This window comes from Dendrobium catenatum, unplaced genomic scaffold, assembly GCF_001605985.2.
Source record: "Dendrobium catenatum unplaced genomic scaffold, ASM160598v2 fragScaff_scaffold_231, whole genome shotgun sequence".
In the NCBI taxonomy this organism is placed as follows: domain Eukaryota; kingdom Viridiplantae; phylum Streptophyta; class Magnoliopsida; order Asparagales; family Orchidaceae; genus Dendrobium; species Dendrobium catenatum.
The window spans coordinates 7,984,534-8,001,219 of record NW_021318693.1 but is presented as its reverse complement, the minus strand read 5'-3'; positions in this window follow the sequence as shown (position 1 = coordinate 8,001,219).

Below are 16,686 nucleotides of genomic sequence, written 5' to 3'. Positions count from 1 at the left end.
GTTCGTCCAGACGAACAGACGTCGATTCATAGCGGGGGATGGTTTTCAACTGCCATTAAAACGAATTAACTTTTGATCGTCTGTAAGAAAATTAATCGTCTGTACAATCAGTCAAGTCAAAAAGTCTGTACGAAAGGAAGTATCGTAAATTGTGTTGATTACGAAAAGCCGTTACATTTTGGACGAATTTGATCGTCTGTACAAAATTTTTTCGTCCAAACGAACGATAAATTTCGTCCAGACTAACGATAAATTTCGTCCAGGATGAACATTTTTCGTCCAGGACAAACGTATCGTTTTCTTTAAATGAGATGGTTTTCTAACTTAACAATCACATTTCCAAACATCTCTTTCAATACCTTTCGATTTCTAGATCAGCAATGACCTCCTCTAGCAAGAGACAAAAGGTTTTAGCAAAGAAACCCCATAGAAATTGTTCTGAGAACTTTTTTCAAAAGCAAATGAGGAATCCTTTACTCGATTTGCCTCTACAAAAATCACTCTATCTCGCATTCTGATCCAGAGTGAGATAAACTTCAATGTTATGCATCTTTTCGCTTCCACTCAGTTTGAGTTTATCCTAACTCTCATCCACCTCTACAATAAACAGACCTTCCTTTACTTCCTAGCAAATATCAGTTTCAAGATCCAATTTGATTTCTTAATTAACTTAATTAATTAATTATTTAAATGATTGTATAATATAAAATGATTCATACAGTATGAATTGTTCTAATTTTAAAAATTAAAATTTCTAATTTAGGTAAGTTAAATTTAACTGTAGTGTTTCTGATTATACATGATCATCAAGTATGATGTTATGTTCGTAGTTAATGATTATTTATTTCTCAAATTTATGTTTTTCTCTTTTAAAATAAATATTTTTATTGGTATCTCTAGCAATAGATCATACAGTATAATCAAGATCATAAAATTTAATTTACAAAAAAATTAAAATATTTTAGTTTTCTCTCTCCCTGTGTGGAAGCACGATTGCTAAGCTACCATCACCATTTATAATTTTTTGCTCAAGAAAAGATAAAAATACAAACTCTTACAAAAATCAATCATATACTACTTAGTCTTGAGCTCTAATATTATGGTGATGCTTGGTGTATGATGTACCTTAAATGTTAGTACATACAAAAAAAATGTAATAATGACAACAAGGAGAAATTGAGCAAACTCCTATACTATTAGTAATCTTCAAAACCCGACAAGCTCAAGATCATGGATTGCAATAAAAAAAGTCATGCTGATAAAATAAAGCTAACCAAACTAAAATGCATATATATAGCACAGATCAAAGCCTAATATCGAAAACTACTCAGCTTGTTCCTTACCTTTTCTTAGCCTTAAAATAAAAGCAAAAGTAGGAATGAGTCAACATGGCTAAGTAGGTTATTGTGGCTTAAAATAGAAACAAAAAAACATAAAGTACTATATTATAATAATAAACTGAAGTACTATACGAAAAACTAAAACTAAATGTATACTGATACTAAATGCTTTTAAATAACTACTAAGCTATACTAAATTTGAAACATAAATAAATATCTTATTACAAATTTTAGAATAGGCTTTAGGCTCTAATTTATTGGCACATTTATTAGTTGGTAGAATCCCTCCTCGCACCTTAGTATCATAACATATAGGAGGGTAACCCGCCGATTCTGGCATAACAAAATTCAACCTTTAAAACTCTCATGCTCTGACACAAAATAATCCCACCTCAGTAGCCCATTAGCATCAACATAATAGAATCCCACTACATTATCTCTCATGCCCTCAAAAAATCAGAATCCCACCTTGGTAATCCATTTGATTTGACATATCATAAAATCTTCTCACTTTGAGATTATCACTTTTATTTAATATTATTATACTTATTCAATGCATTTCATTAAATAAAGCATAAGTAGGAATAATTTAAAAATTACTAAAATGACTTAATAGTAAGAACAAAAAAAACTATTTAGCATATTTCACAATTTCAAAATATAACCAATTCACCATAGATAATGTAAAACATCATTTGAAGATTTAAAATGTACTATGATACTTTTTTGAAGTTCTAGATTATTTTCTAATAAATAAAAATCACATAAACTTTAAAATCACTAAGAGAAAATTTTAGAAAATATTCAAAATATTCAAAATCTACATCTCTGTAATATATAAAAAGTCATGAGATGAATGTTTTACCAATAAAATGTTATAGTTTATTAGCAAATTTTCCCCAAAAATCCTTAAAAAAAATAAATTATTAATAATTTATATAGGAAAAACATAACCCACCTCAAGATGAAAAATTTGTTCTACTAGATTAATGACTAAAAATATTCAAAACTGCACAAAATGGATTTTTCTGTCTAAAAACACTTTCTTTATCTCTCCTATTTTAAAAAATTATGGCATTCAAATAAATAAAATAGTGGATTTAATATTATATATAACAACAAACTTTAGCCTAGCGCTCCAACATTACCATTCATCATTTTACTGTTATAATGGAGTGGTGTGGTGCAACCATGCAATGTAGTGGTACTATATAAAAACCTAAAATTCTAGAGAATGGAATGCTGCAATGTCCTTGTTTGGCATCCCGATACAGTGTAGCACAGTGGGACTTGGATACCCAATATTATGGTGCTTAAATAGTAAAATTTCAAAAAAAAATAAAAAAAATCCAAATTGCATTCTAAAATACGTGCAAACATTTTTCACACACAAGAATACTTCCAAAATTTTACAAATGGGCTCAAATTCTAAAAATATAATATGTTATCTGACTTCTAGTTCGGTAAGATTAGTTGAATAGAACTCCGAATCTGAATGTCTCATAACTCTCCCCTTCTAAGAAAAAAATGTCTTTCTTGATATTTCCAATTCAAAATAATTCAGAATAAAACTTCATATAACTATGTCATCTTACACTCCTCCCATTATTCTCTCTAGCGATCATGAGCTTCCACTACAACTTGACCATTGGATTATCTTTGATCATTAATTTCCTTACATTGCACACTAGAATCATATCGGGCTCTTCCTTATATTATAGATTGGGATGAACTTCAGCATCATCAATAGATAATATCTTCGCTAAATCAGATACCCAATTCATCAAAGAAGATGCGTGAAATATATTGTATATATCTAACATATATTCGGGAAATAATAACCTATAAGCATAAAACTAATCCTTTTTTTTCTCAGGTAGCATAAAAATTAATCCTTTTAATAACCATTAAAGGTCCAATATATATTTGGCTAACCTTACTAATTCTTTCAAATTGGCTAATACCTTTCATAGGACAGACTTTGACATAAATTAAATCACCAACCTGATACTGAAAGATTTTGTGTCTCTTATCATAATATTTCATCTACCTATCAAAAGTAGACATAAATCATTCTCTGATAAGAAGGATTTTTGTTTTAGTATCATCCATAAAATCTTACCCCATCACTTTATTATCACCCACCTCTACCAAAGATTAAGGGCTCCAACACTTTCTACCATACAGAGCTTCAAAGAAACCATACCTATACTAGATTGATAAATATTATTAAAAACTCTATCTAAGGGATATGATTCTTTAATTAACCCAAAAATTGATAACACTATTCCTTAGAAGATACTACAAAACCCGAATAATCCTCTCATACTGTCAATCTATTTGTGAATGAAAATGCACACGTAAGAATAAATTTGTACCTAAGTCTTACTAAATATCTCTCCAAAACTTATAGGTGAAACTGTCATGATCAGATACACTCACCTTCAATATATTTTTGACATATATTTGTGCTAACTTTACAACAAGATTCATTTGTTGGATCAGAATGAAATGTGTAGACTTTGTCAGACAATTAATAATAACCCAAATGGTATCATGCCCTTGTCTTAATTTTGGAAATCCTATAGTAAAACCCATTGAGAGCTCTTCCTATTTCCATTCTGGATTAAGTAATGAGTACAGTAGACCACTTAGTTCCTGATGCTTGGCATTTATTATCTAATATGCATCACATTTTCAAACAAACTCTATTATATATTTCCTTAATCCAGATCACCATAACATAACTTTAAAATCTCCATACATTTTGATGCTTCTTGGATGAATATTTTAGTTTAAATAATGTGCCTCATGTAGAATCTCATATCATAAACAACCAACAGAAGGGACCCAAAATCTATGTTTATAGAAAATGGTACCAAAATCAGGTAGGAAAAGTTCAAGTCTCTTATTAGACTTAATTTCACCATTCAATTTTAGATACTCTATATCTGATTTTTATGCTTCTTTAATTTTTTCATGAAGAGTATGTTATATAATCATATGACCAAACAAACTCATATCACTATCAATAATGCTATCACTATCTTCAAATTTTTTAAATATCAAAAAAGAAAATCTATAGAAGTGAGAAATGAATGAGAAGTATCTGATGACTTCCTACTCAAGGCGTCTATAATAGTATTCACCTTATTGAGTTAATATTAAATTGATCGAATGTAATCCTTAATTAGATCTAACCACCACCCCTATCTCAAACATAGATCCTTCTGTGTCAGGATGTAATTCAAACACTGATGATCTACAAAGATCTGACATCTTACTTTGAACTAGTAAAGCCACAAAATTTTTAAAGTAAATACAATAACAACTAACTCTAGATCAATTGTTGGATAATTCATCTTTTGACGTTTCAACTATTGAGATTCATAAGTAATAAATTTTCTATGTTGCATCAGTACATATCCCAATCCTTTTGGTGAAGCATAACTAAAAACCTTCCACCCATATGTACCTAAATGATTAATAAAAATCAGAGTATAAATTAACTGAACCTTTACCATCAAAAAACTCTCCTCACATGCTAGAGTCTATACAAAAGTTCTAACTTCTCAGGGAAACTCATCAATGGCATAGAAATATAAGAAAACCCCTAAACTATCTTTTGATAATAACTAGCTAAGCATAAGAAATAATGAACCCCCGAATAGCCTGAACCTTATATGGATCTATTGAAATGACAACATTACTCAACATATGCCCTATAAATAAAATGCTCGTCAACCAGAAGTCGCAATTTAAGAACTTAGCATATAATTGATGTTGCATCAACATCTCTAGAGCATTACTCAAGTGAGCAACATGTTTATCCTAAGATCTAGAATAACTTAGGATATAATCTATAAAATATATCACAAACAAGTCCAGATACTTCTTCAAAATCCTATTCGTCATATTATGAAGATAATTGGGGAATTAGTTACTCCAAATGGCATGAACTAAAACCCATAATATATTCATCATATACTAAATGCGATCTTCATGACATCCTGCTTTCACACATTCATCTGTTGATAACTAGATTGTAGATCGATCATGAAAAAAACTTAACATCTAGCTAGCTTACCAAACAAGTTAATGATCCTAAGAAAATGATACTTGTTCTTGATTGTAATCTTATTCAAATCTTTATTGTCAATATACATCTATAAGTTATTATCCTTTTTCCTTAAAAATAATACATGTGCTCTCCATATAGACTCATTCAGATGGATAAAACCTTGATCCACCAGCTCTTAAAGTTGTACCTTAAACTTCTGGAGTTCCTCAGGCAACATTAGATATGGAAGCTTAGAGATCAAATCAACACCAAAAAAATAAAAAATTAAATGAAACTTTACCTATCTATCTGGTGGGAAAGTCATTAGATTCTTAGAGAAAATATTTAGAAACACCTAAACTAGAAGGCCACTACTCATACTTGTAGAAGAAAATCTCACATTTCTAACATAAACTAAAAATACTAGACTACCTTTCCTCTAAGTATATCTACTTATATATAAAAAATTTAATAAAGAAAGAATATTCCTAATTCCCTAAATAAAGAACTCTCGCTACACTAATAGAGAATCATTATCATTTTTAGACAATTAAATATGAGCCGCATCATGACTAATCTAGTCCATACCCAAAATAACATTGAATGTAACAAATAGGCAATAAAATTAAACTAGATCTCCAAGCTCTATTAGAATACTCTAAATCATAAAAATAAACCCTACTAGCTATCATATTATCTCTCATAAGCTAAACCACAAATAAAGAAGCAAGAAGTAGTATAGAAGAAAAACTAAGATGATTAAAATAATCTTCTCAAATGAAAGAATGGTTAGTACTAGAATTGTAAAAAATATGGCAAGAAGATGATAAATTATATGTTATACATGTGACAAGTTTTGTAGACTTTTTGGTATCTTGTTGCATTACATTTTAAACCCAAACCAGCACTAGAGTTAGAGTAATAAAACTTCTAACATCCAATGAACTTTAAGGATACTAATCTCTTACTAGTGGACTAACACTTCTTAAATTAAAAACCTCAAAATGTTTTTGGGGTGGTACTATCCATAGCCTACACACAATCGACTGTCCATTCCCTTTTGCTCTCAAATCATAATTTCTATCAAATCCACCCTGTGGACACTAAGCCATCCTGTGTTTGTAATAACCACAATAAAAATATTTGCCTTATACTCTACAACTTTTTCCACATGTCTCCTAGCACACTACTGGCATAATGGGGCCTCACTGACTAAACCCCTAGAACTGACAACACAACCTCTACTTTATCCTGAGGAAATTACTATCGACTATCCCCTCTTTCTAAACTTAGTATGTGCATACTTAGTATGTCCATACCTACTCTTCTTCTTAGAATGGATAGTGTCGGCTATTTCACTGTGAAAACACTTCTTTCCTGTAGTCCATCATTGTTGTACTGCTACCATATTAGTCTCTATCCTCTTGGCACTCTCGACCAACTGAGAAAAATCTATAATAGCATGTACTAACAATGACTATTTTAGAGTATCTTAAGGTTCCTCTAAGAACCAATAACACTTCCCCTAAAAAGTGCCTATTAAATATGGAGCATACCTCAAGAGAGTAGTAAATTAAACCGTGTATTACATCATTTATATATTACCTTGAATTAATTTTAGGAAAAAGTTATATAATTGCCTCCTTGTAATGGAGGTACAAATAATACCCTGAATGTTTCTATAAACTCCTCCCGTGTGATTATGATAGTTTTTGATCTTGAAACTTATCGCTTTGATAGCCCAACCACAAACATTCTACCACTCCATAAAATAAAAACACAACTAATGCAACTCTCATCCCCCATCTAAAAACTTCTTTAACCTAACCATCCAATCTATTGGTACCTTAGTCTCAGTTACACCTGAGAGTTTATGATGCAATAATCTCATAAAATTCAATAAATACCTATTAATGTCATCAAATTAGGAACTAAAAACCTTTATATGAGTCTCGGTTACTAGTTGTGCCACTAAACCTATAATTTGAGAAACTATCTTAGAATTAATCACAAGAGCTATACCATGAATTTTAGAAGCCTTTTAGAGTTTTGAGCATTAGTCATATCTTAATCTGGCTGAGATTGATCAGCAATGTCAAAATACTGAACATAGTTATATGCAACAAATACATATGAAATTAAAATAAAATTAGAGCCCAAAACAACATAGAATTACCTAACTCTTTTATGGATTAAATCCAATGATTATATTATGATTAACTTATATAATTGATGCTTTGATACCAAAAATATCATCATAACTTAGCCCTATATGGCCTGCTACCACAAAGGTTATACCATATTTTATTGAGGCAAGATTGACCCGAAGATCTAGTTGGAGAAATACTAAAATAAATTTTCCAATTTATAAAGTATACATATCCACTATTGAATGCAATATAAAGCATAAGACTATTGAATCTCAACAATATGGTTTAATATCATCCAAAATTATATGTACAATCTGAGGTATCAACAATATCGCTTAACAATTAAAACTATAATAAAATAAAAGGCATGCTTAAAAAATAAGCTAACAAAACCAAAAGGCATACCTATAACATAAATCAGAGCATGGTATTCAAAACTTCAAAGCTCATTCCTTACACTTTCCCTTACCTAAAAATGAAAGAAAAATAGAAATGAGATAATATTGCTTACGATGCTATAATTGCCAAAAATAAAATCTATAACTAAAATCAAAGAACTAAATGTATTATGCTGCAATAATAAACTGAAGTACTATAAAAAAATTTAAAACTAAACCGTACACTGATACTGAATGTATTTAAATAACTACCAAATTATACTAAAATTAAAACATGATAAAATAACTTATAACAAATTTTAGAATAGTCCTCATATAAAACTTTCTTGACATATTTGTTAGTTTGTAGAATCCCTCCTCAATAGCCCTCATTCCCTAGCATTATTACACATAAGAGGGTGGCCCAATGGCTCTTGCATATGAGAATCCCTCCTTGGTAGCTCTTTGGCTCAGATATAATAGAATCCTACCTCGATAGCCCACTAAATCAGGCATAAGAAATCCAACCTTGGTAGCTCTCTGTCTCCAACACAATAGAATCTCACCTCGGTAGCTCATTGGCTCAAGCATAACAAAATCTCACCTCAAAAGTTCGCAGGCTCCAACACAATAAAATCTCACCTTGGTAGCCTACTATCTCTAGCATAACGAAATCCCTTCATATTTCAAGAATGTTATATTTATTTCACTATTATTTTACATATTCAATGTTTTTGATTAAATAAAGTAGAATTAAACTGAATCAGAAATTACTGAAATGCCATAATAGTAGATAACATAATTACTATTAAACAAAACTTCACAGTTTCAAACTATAGCCAAATTACCAGAATTTACAAAAATGTCATTTTAAGTCTTCAATCATCCTATGGATCAATTTTTTAGAGTCTAGATTATTTTTTATTGAATGAATACTGCACCAGATCAAAAGTCATCAGGAAACAAATTTTAAAAAATATTCAAAATGTTCCCAATCTATGTTCTATAGCATATGAAAATTTATGTGTAGAAAGTTTTATTAAAATAATGTTATCCTTATTTCTCAGTAACAAAAATATCCATTTAAAAGAAATCACAAAATTATTGATTTGGTAAAAACTGAGATAGGAAAAATGTATCCTTTCTCAGGACGAATAACTTTTTCAACTAGCCTAAAATAAAATGACTCAAAGATGCTTAAAACAAACTTTCTATCTCTAAAAACCATATCCTTCTTTCTCCTACTTCAGCAACTAAGGTGTTTAACGGAATGGAATAATTTAATTAATATTATATTCAAAATAAGAATTCAGCCTACCAATGAGGCGCCAACATGTAGCATTACAGTGATACTTCAAAACACAATCTCTTAGAGATTAGAGCAATGTAATGTCATTACTTGGAACCTTGATGCAGTGTATCACTACGAGCTCAGACACCCTACATTATGGCACTCAGATAGTAAAATTTTAGATTTCTACCAAAATGCATTTCGAACCTTTTGAACTCATTCAAACATATTCAAACCTTTTTCAAACACTATAAAACTTCCAAACACATACATATGGGCTAAAATACAAAAAATACAATAGGTTACCTGAATTTCTATCATGTAAGACTAGTTTGAACATAATGTGGAATCTAGAGGTCTCGCATTAAGTGTTATTCTTATGGCATACTAGGACAGATTACATGCATTTGCATACACTAAATCTATCGTTCATCACATATGGTTTGGAGACCCGAGATATCACCTCTATAGTACAACATTAATTCCTTATAAGATAAGGTAGACCCAAACTCTCTTGGGCCCAAAATTAATCCCTAATTGATATTTATAGGTGTACTCTCACAAGAGGTCAAGTGAGAGCATGTTATACCTCGACAACAGATGTTCTTGACATATAACTAGTTGGAAGCCTGGAATTGAGGTAAAGTCACACTTGTGGATAACTTTATCAGAAAGGTAGTTGGTGCATGTTTTATAGGTAAAGATAAAATATTTTTTATTGAAAATATTTTACTAGTAGAAGGATAGAAAGATTATATGTTAAGTATTAGTCAACTTTATGATAAAGGTTTTAATTTTTATTTTTTTTTAAACATGTTTACTAATATTAATTGGCAAAATTATTCTTGAAGGATTAAGATTTATTCACATGATTAATTTAAGATGCATTAAAAATTCAAGTGATTTGTGTGCCTAAAATCAACTTTTGATGAATCTATGTCATAGGAGCCTATGCCATGTAAACATGAGGACTCATAAAAAAATAACTCAATTATAATTGGTTAGAGACAATCCTAAGTTAGGGTTTTCCAAATAACATATTTGTGATATATGTTAGCTAGGGAATCTAACCAAATCCACTTTCCATCCTATTAAGGATTTAGTAACCACTAAACTATTAGAAGCAATTTGGATGAATTCTTTTGCACCTATTAGTATAATAAATCTAGGTGGGTAATCATTTAGATTTATGATTATAGATGATTACTCTAAATATACTTGGGTTAAATTCTTGGAAAATAAAAGTGAAACATATTATTGAATTTAGAACTTTTTTAATTTGGTTTCAAAGAAGAATAAGATGTATAATATTAATAAATTATAGTGATCACAAAGGTGAATTTGAAAATGAAAATGATGAATTATTTTGTATATATATATAATACTTAGTAAAAGAACTTTAATTATTAAGGAATCCACCCACATTACATATTATGAATTGGATAGGATTTTTGAGACTAGAATGATTAATGATGAAGAAAAAGACATAACTTGTAGAGTTGAAAATGTTAGATAAGAGGATGGATATAAAGTTCAGGACCCATTGCATTGGGAATGGAGATATTAATTTAGTCACGCTAGATAACTTATTTTAGGAGATGCATATGTAGGGTTTTTGACTAGGTATGGTCTTAAAAAACTAGTTTGGCATATAACTTTAATCTCTATGATTGAACCGACTAGTGTAGATTAGATACTCGTAGATGAATTAAAGATTGTAACTTTGTAAGAAGAGTTAAATTAATTTGTTAGAAATAAAATGTTGGAATTACTAAGTAGACCCTCTAATTATAGTTTTGCTAGAAGTAAATAAGTATTGAAAATAATTTAAATGACAATGTATCAGTAGTTATAAATAAGGCTAATTTGGTAACCAAGTGGTACAACCAAATAGAAGGAATGGATTTTTTAAGAGACTTTTGTTCCAATAGTTAGACTTGGTTGCATAAGAGTATTGTAAGCTTTTTCATGATTTAAGAGCTTCATGTTGTCTAAAATGGATGTAAAAAGTGTCTTTTTAAATGGTGTGATTAAAGAAATGTTTATATATAATAGTCCCCAGGTTCTAAGAATGATTCCAATCTATTACAAATCACATATAAAAATTTAAGAAAGCGTTGTATGGAGTTAACTAAGCACCTAGGGCATGGTACAATAGACCATTTAATTTTCTTCTAAAAAAAATCCTTTATTAAAGGGTTTGTAAATACTAACCTGTTCATTAATAAAATTATAGATGATATGTTCATAGTTCAGATTTATGTTGATGATATTCTTTTTGGATCCACAAATAATGATTTACGCAAAGAAATTTCTACCACTATGAGTAGTGAATTCAAGATCAATATGATAGGTGAGTTGAATTATTTCCTTAGATTTAGTGTTATGAAAAGAGAGGATGGAAGCTTCTTAAGTCAAAATAAATATATTAAAAAAATTCTAAAAAAAATTAACATAGCAGGTCGCAAAAGTATGAATTTATTAATGAGCATGACTATCCTATTAGATATGATCAACATGAGAAATTAGTTGATTAAAAAATAGAGGATTGTAGGTTCCTTTACCTAACTGCCAGTGGGCATGATATTATATTTAGTATTTTTCTATGTGCAAGATTTTAGGTAGACCCTAAAAATATCATATGATTAACCTAAAAAAGAATTTTAAGGTATCTAAGAGGCACTAAAAATTTAGGTATATGGTATCGTAGGAATAGTTTGACCTTCAACCTTGTTGGATACTCATATTCTTATTTTGTTGAATGCAGAGCAGATATGAATATCATTTCAAGAATATGTCAAATCATATGATAATGTTTAGTTTTATGGTCGAGTAGAAAGTAAACTTTTGTAGCCATGTCCATCATAGAAGCTAAACATGTAGCCATAGTAAGTTGAGTTGGCCAAGTCCTTTGGAGGAAAAAACTTATTGATTTTGGATTGCCTATAAAATCCATCCATATCGTGTGTGATAACACGAGTGAAATTTGAATATGTACAATCCCTATTTAGCACTCTCGTAAAAAACATATTTACCTAAGACATCACTTCATTAGTGATCATGTGACCAAAGGAGATATAAAATTATAGCTTGTGGACACTAAAAATTAATTAGTAGATATCTTCACCAAACCCCTGAATTATGATACTTTTAACTTACTTAGGGCTAGATTGAGTGTTATTAGTATAGGTTCTTAGGACTTTAGTGCCTTTAGATGGTAATATTGTTTTTTTAAGTTCTATGTTTTGTATTTGTGACATATTTGCTTATATTGTTTGTACTTTTTTTGCTTGTTTGTGTTTTTAGTCAAATTCTTTTCGTTGCATTATAGTCAATTTCTAGTTCCACTTTTTGGTGATTGAAAGAGGGAGTAAGAATAATATTGGTTGTAATTGTGTTTCTATTTAGTATAGTTTTCTTTCAGGGGTTTTTTGGTTGGAATATAAAGGTTGTAAAGTATTCCTAATGCAAGTGTTTTGAAAATTTTGATGTTTGGTTGGAATACAAAGTGGTGCAAAGTAAAGTAAAGAAAATGTAGTGTAAATCATTTTATTTCACTTTTGAATTAAACCAATCTTGCATAGTTTTAAGGAATCAAAGAATCGTTTGCACCACTACCAAGCTCGCTTGATTTCTACCCACCACTACCATCACACACTAGCTACCACCGTCTGTTGTCACTGCCCACCATCAACAATTACTTCCACTACCCTCATGACTAATTACGCCATCAATGGAAATCACCACTACCCTCCACCGGCCATCACCACTCACTACTAGCCACCATGATCGTCGGCCGACCCCACTATTGGCCACCACATTTCACCATCCACTACCACCTCAAGCTATCACCACTAATTTAAATATTTAAAATCAAATATTTTCTTATTTTTTAAATATTTTATTTAGTGGGAGAGAGAACTTAGAAAAAAAATGATAAATTAAACTTGCAAACCTAACCAAAAGTATTTGCAACAATTAAAAAAGGATAGATTATTACAATCAGGGGGCTGGACCTTATATTTTGATGATTATAAATATTATTGGATGAGTACTTCCTTATTGAAAGTTCATTAGGGATGTTAAGCCCTTATGAACTAGCCTGAGGCTAACCAAGAGGGCGGGGGGGAAGGGGGGGATTAATTGGTGTTTTAAAAATTCTCAACCAAAATCATAATCTTTTAAAATATTTTAAAACCACAAACTGAACAATCATTCAACAGAAAATAAAGTGCCAAATTAAATGCAGAAATTCAATAAGAAAGAACACACCAGATTTTATAGTGGTTTGGTTAATTTGACCTACATCCACTCCCCGGAGCCTCTCCTCTGGGTATTACACTAAACTTAGTGACTCTCCTTTTTGCTCCCACAGAAGGGCAGAGAAGTTTGTGCAAAAATCCTTTCCCCTGAACCCGATGAGGCAGAGAACCCAATCTCGTTTGCTTCCTCCTGAAGAAGGGAGAGAACCCGACTCCTTTCGCTTCCTCCTAAAGCAAGTAGAGAACCTCAATCAATTTTTGAAGTAGACCTATCTAGAACCTCCAAGGAACTATGGATGAAAACTAGAGAAGATGACTCGGATCCTTTCCTAGAGTAACCTTTATGAAACCCTCATAAACTCCCCCTCACAAGATCCTCTCTATCTCTCCAAAGCTCTCCCTATCCTCATGGCTCTCTCAGGTTAGGACAATAGTTAAAGATCTTATCTTGAGTAAATTATATATATTATACAAAAGGGCATCAAATTTGCCCTAAATTGCAACAAACTTACAAAGATCATCAAGGACGATCGACGGATCATCCTGTACGATCAGTACAAATTTAGCTCAATCAGCTAGGATGATTTAGGGGAGACTGTATGATTAGAAGATATGTTTATTCTGATCGTCTAGGATAATGGGTATATCATCCTGTACGATTAGTTCAAAACATCAAGTATCGTCTAAACCATAATTCTATTTGACCAGACTTTTCATGTTGGACGATGAAAAAATAACTAATTATCCAGAATAATTCTGGGATCATCTAGTACGATTAGTTCAAATCAATACATAACATCTATACCATCATTTTATTCATCTAGGAAGAAACTAAGGTTTGTTTAGTTGATTGTCTAGGATGATCCTGCAATCGTCCAGGACTATATGATCAATCAATCAAATCTTAATTGCTTTAATAATCATCAGACTAATTTAAGCATAATTATATTGCTTCATCTAAGATGATGCCATGTACGATGTTTAAAAATAATAACATGCCTAAAAGAGTTTGCAATTGATTCCTTCTGATTTGAGCATATTATCGAGGATAATGCTAATATCGTCTAGGACAATTTGCTTAATTTGGCTAATTTAACCAGGATGCTCTAATTAGGATTTCTATTTTTAATTGATCATTAAGGATTATTTGGGATCAGTCTGGACAATATAATCAAAAATAAAAAACTATAAAATAGATAAAAATTCTCCCCCTGAGTTTGTGTGAGCAAGGTAACTTAGCATTAGGACCCACTTTACTACATTTGACTCAAGAAAAGGTAAAAACATTCAAAGTATATTTATAGAATGACTTAGCCCTAATCTACCTAATCTTAAGCTGGTTTGATTTGTAATTGACCATGTGGACCTAAGATAATAGTAGGCAGGGTAATAATAGAAAAATAAAAATGCTAGAAATATTTGCTATCATCAAAATTATAATCCCTGAATCCATATTTGCAATAATCTCCCCCTTTCTTATGAAGACAAATATTTAATAGGAAATTCATCTTAAGCACTTAATTAAAACATAATGTAAAGAAAAATAATGTGAACCAAGTAGTGCAAATTTTATTAAACTCAAGAAGATGGTACAAACACTAAATAATATTAACAAAATAATGAAATAATGCAAACATACTAACGCTACCACTATGTCCCCTTTTTATATCACAAAAGGAGAAGGAAATAGAAAATAAAATATAACATAAAGTATAAAATAGAAACAAAAAAACATCATAAAAAAACAAAAAAAAATAGTCTACAAGTATGAAGGGCCTTAATCATTCGAAGGAGGTGGCGGAGGTGGCTGATATAAACTAAAAATTGTAGTGAACGGCTCCCCAAATAAGGCCATATCCTGGTAAGGCTGCTACTTCTGGTGTGCCACGTACATATTAAATCTAGCAACATCCTCTGCATGCTGCTCTCCTGTACAACAACGTAAGAGTCGAACCTAACCTTCCACTAGTCAAATTTCTCCACTAGCTGATCCAGCTATGAGTGCTATTGGATCGGAGCAGGTATAGGAATAGGTGTAGGAGCAACTTCCTCCTCAGCTCCCTCAGCCTCCTCGTTCTCTAGGTGAAGATGAGTACTGTGAATAATGTAGAAGGAGTTGTTGGTGTAGAAGGCAGGCTAAAAATTTGGTGGGGCAGGATATTAAAGATTGTATTTGGTTTCTAGGACATAGGTTATGATGCGTCCTAAGGGAAGGTTAGGTTTTCTTTTTTGTCCTGGATCCTTAATACTAGTAAGATGCTCATTATATCAGAAATGAATATCAGCAACATTGAACTCTCTATGGGCCATAATGTAGAAGGTGGTGAATAAAAGGAGAGGAGTGATGTGAACACGATCATTAGCCTTAGGGATTATAGAGGTGAGAAGTACATGTTGGATTATCCTAGCATCTTAGAAAAAGGTGCTAGATTCCTCATTATGATAGGAGACATGAGTGTTCCTCAGAGGTGATTGGTAGGAGCTCAATAGTAAATTGGATTTTGAGACAAGAGGTAAACACTACGGGAAAACACGTGATTACCGTCGGATTTTCCGGCGGATAAATTTTGCGTCGGTACGAACGACACAAGTTACGGTGAAATATTCCTAAAAATTGCGACGGAAACCTTGCGACGCATTTGCCGGTGCACAATACGCCGGAAACCTTCCGGCGTCCCATGCATCGGTCTATGCGTCGGTAAAACGAGCTCTGCACCATTTTCGTCGCACGTTACGGCGGAAACATACCAGCGCAAATGACCGACGAATATTGCGCTGACGTATTTAAACTCAACGACTAATTTACTGCGCAAATTACGTAGGCAATGTTACCGGCGTTTACTCCGCCGGAACGTCCACCGGTGAAAGCCCTATTTTTCAACACCGAACCCCTCTAGCCGCTCATTCGTTTCCTTCCATTATCTCACCTCGCGTGTTTCGCCCGTCGCCGTCCGTCGCTCACCGTGGATTAACGTCGACGACGGTCACCGGAATTCATCGTCGACGGTCACCGGACTTCGCCGAGCATCCTTTCCTCTCTTTCCTGCTCGCGCGCCACCGAGGGTCGTTCTTCGCCGACGGAAGGTATTTTGTTTCGTTTTTTTTTCCTATTTCGGTTGGATTACATATAGGATCAGCCTTAAGTCCATATCTTTTTGCTTTAGTCATGGATGTTCTCACTAGACATTTGCTAGAGGATGTACCTT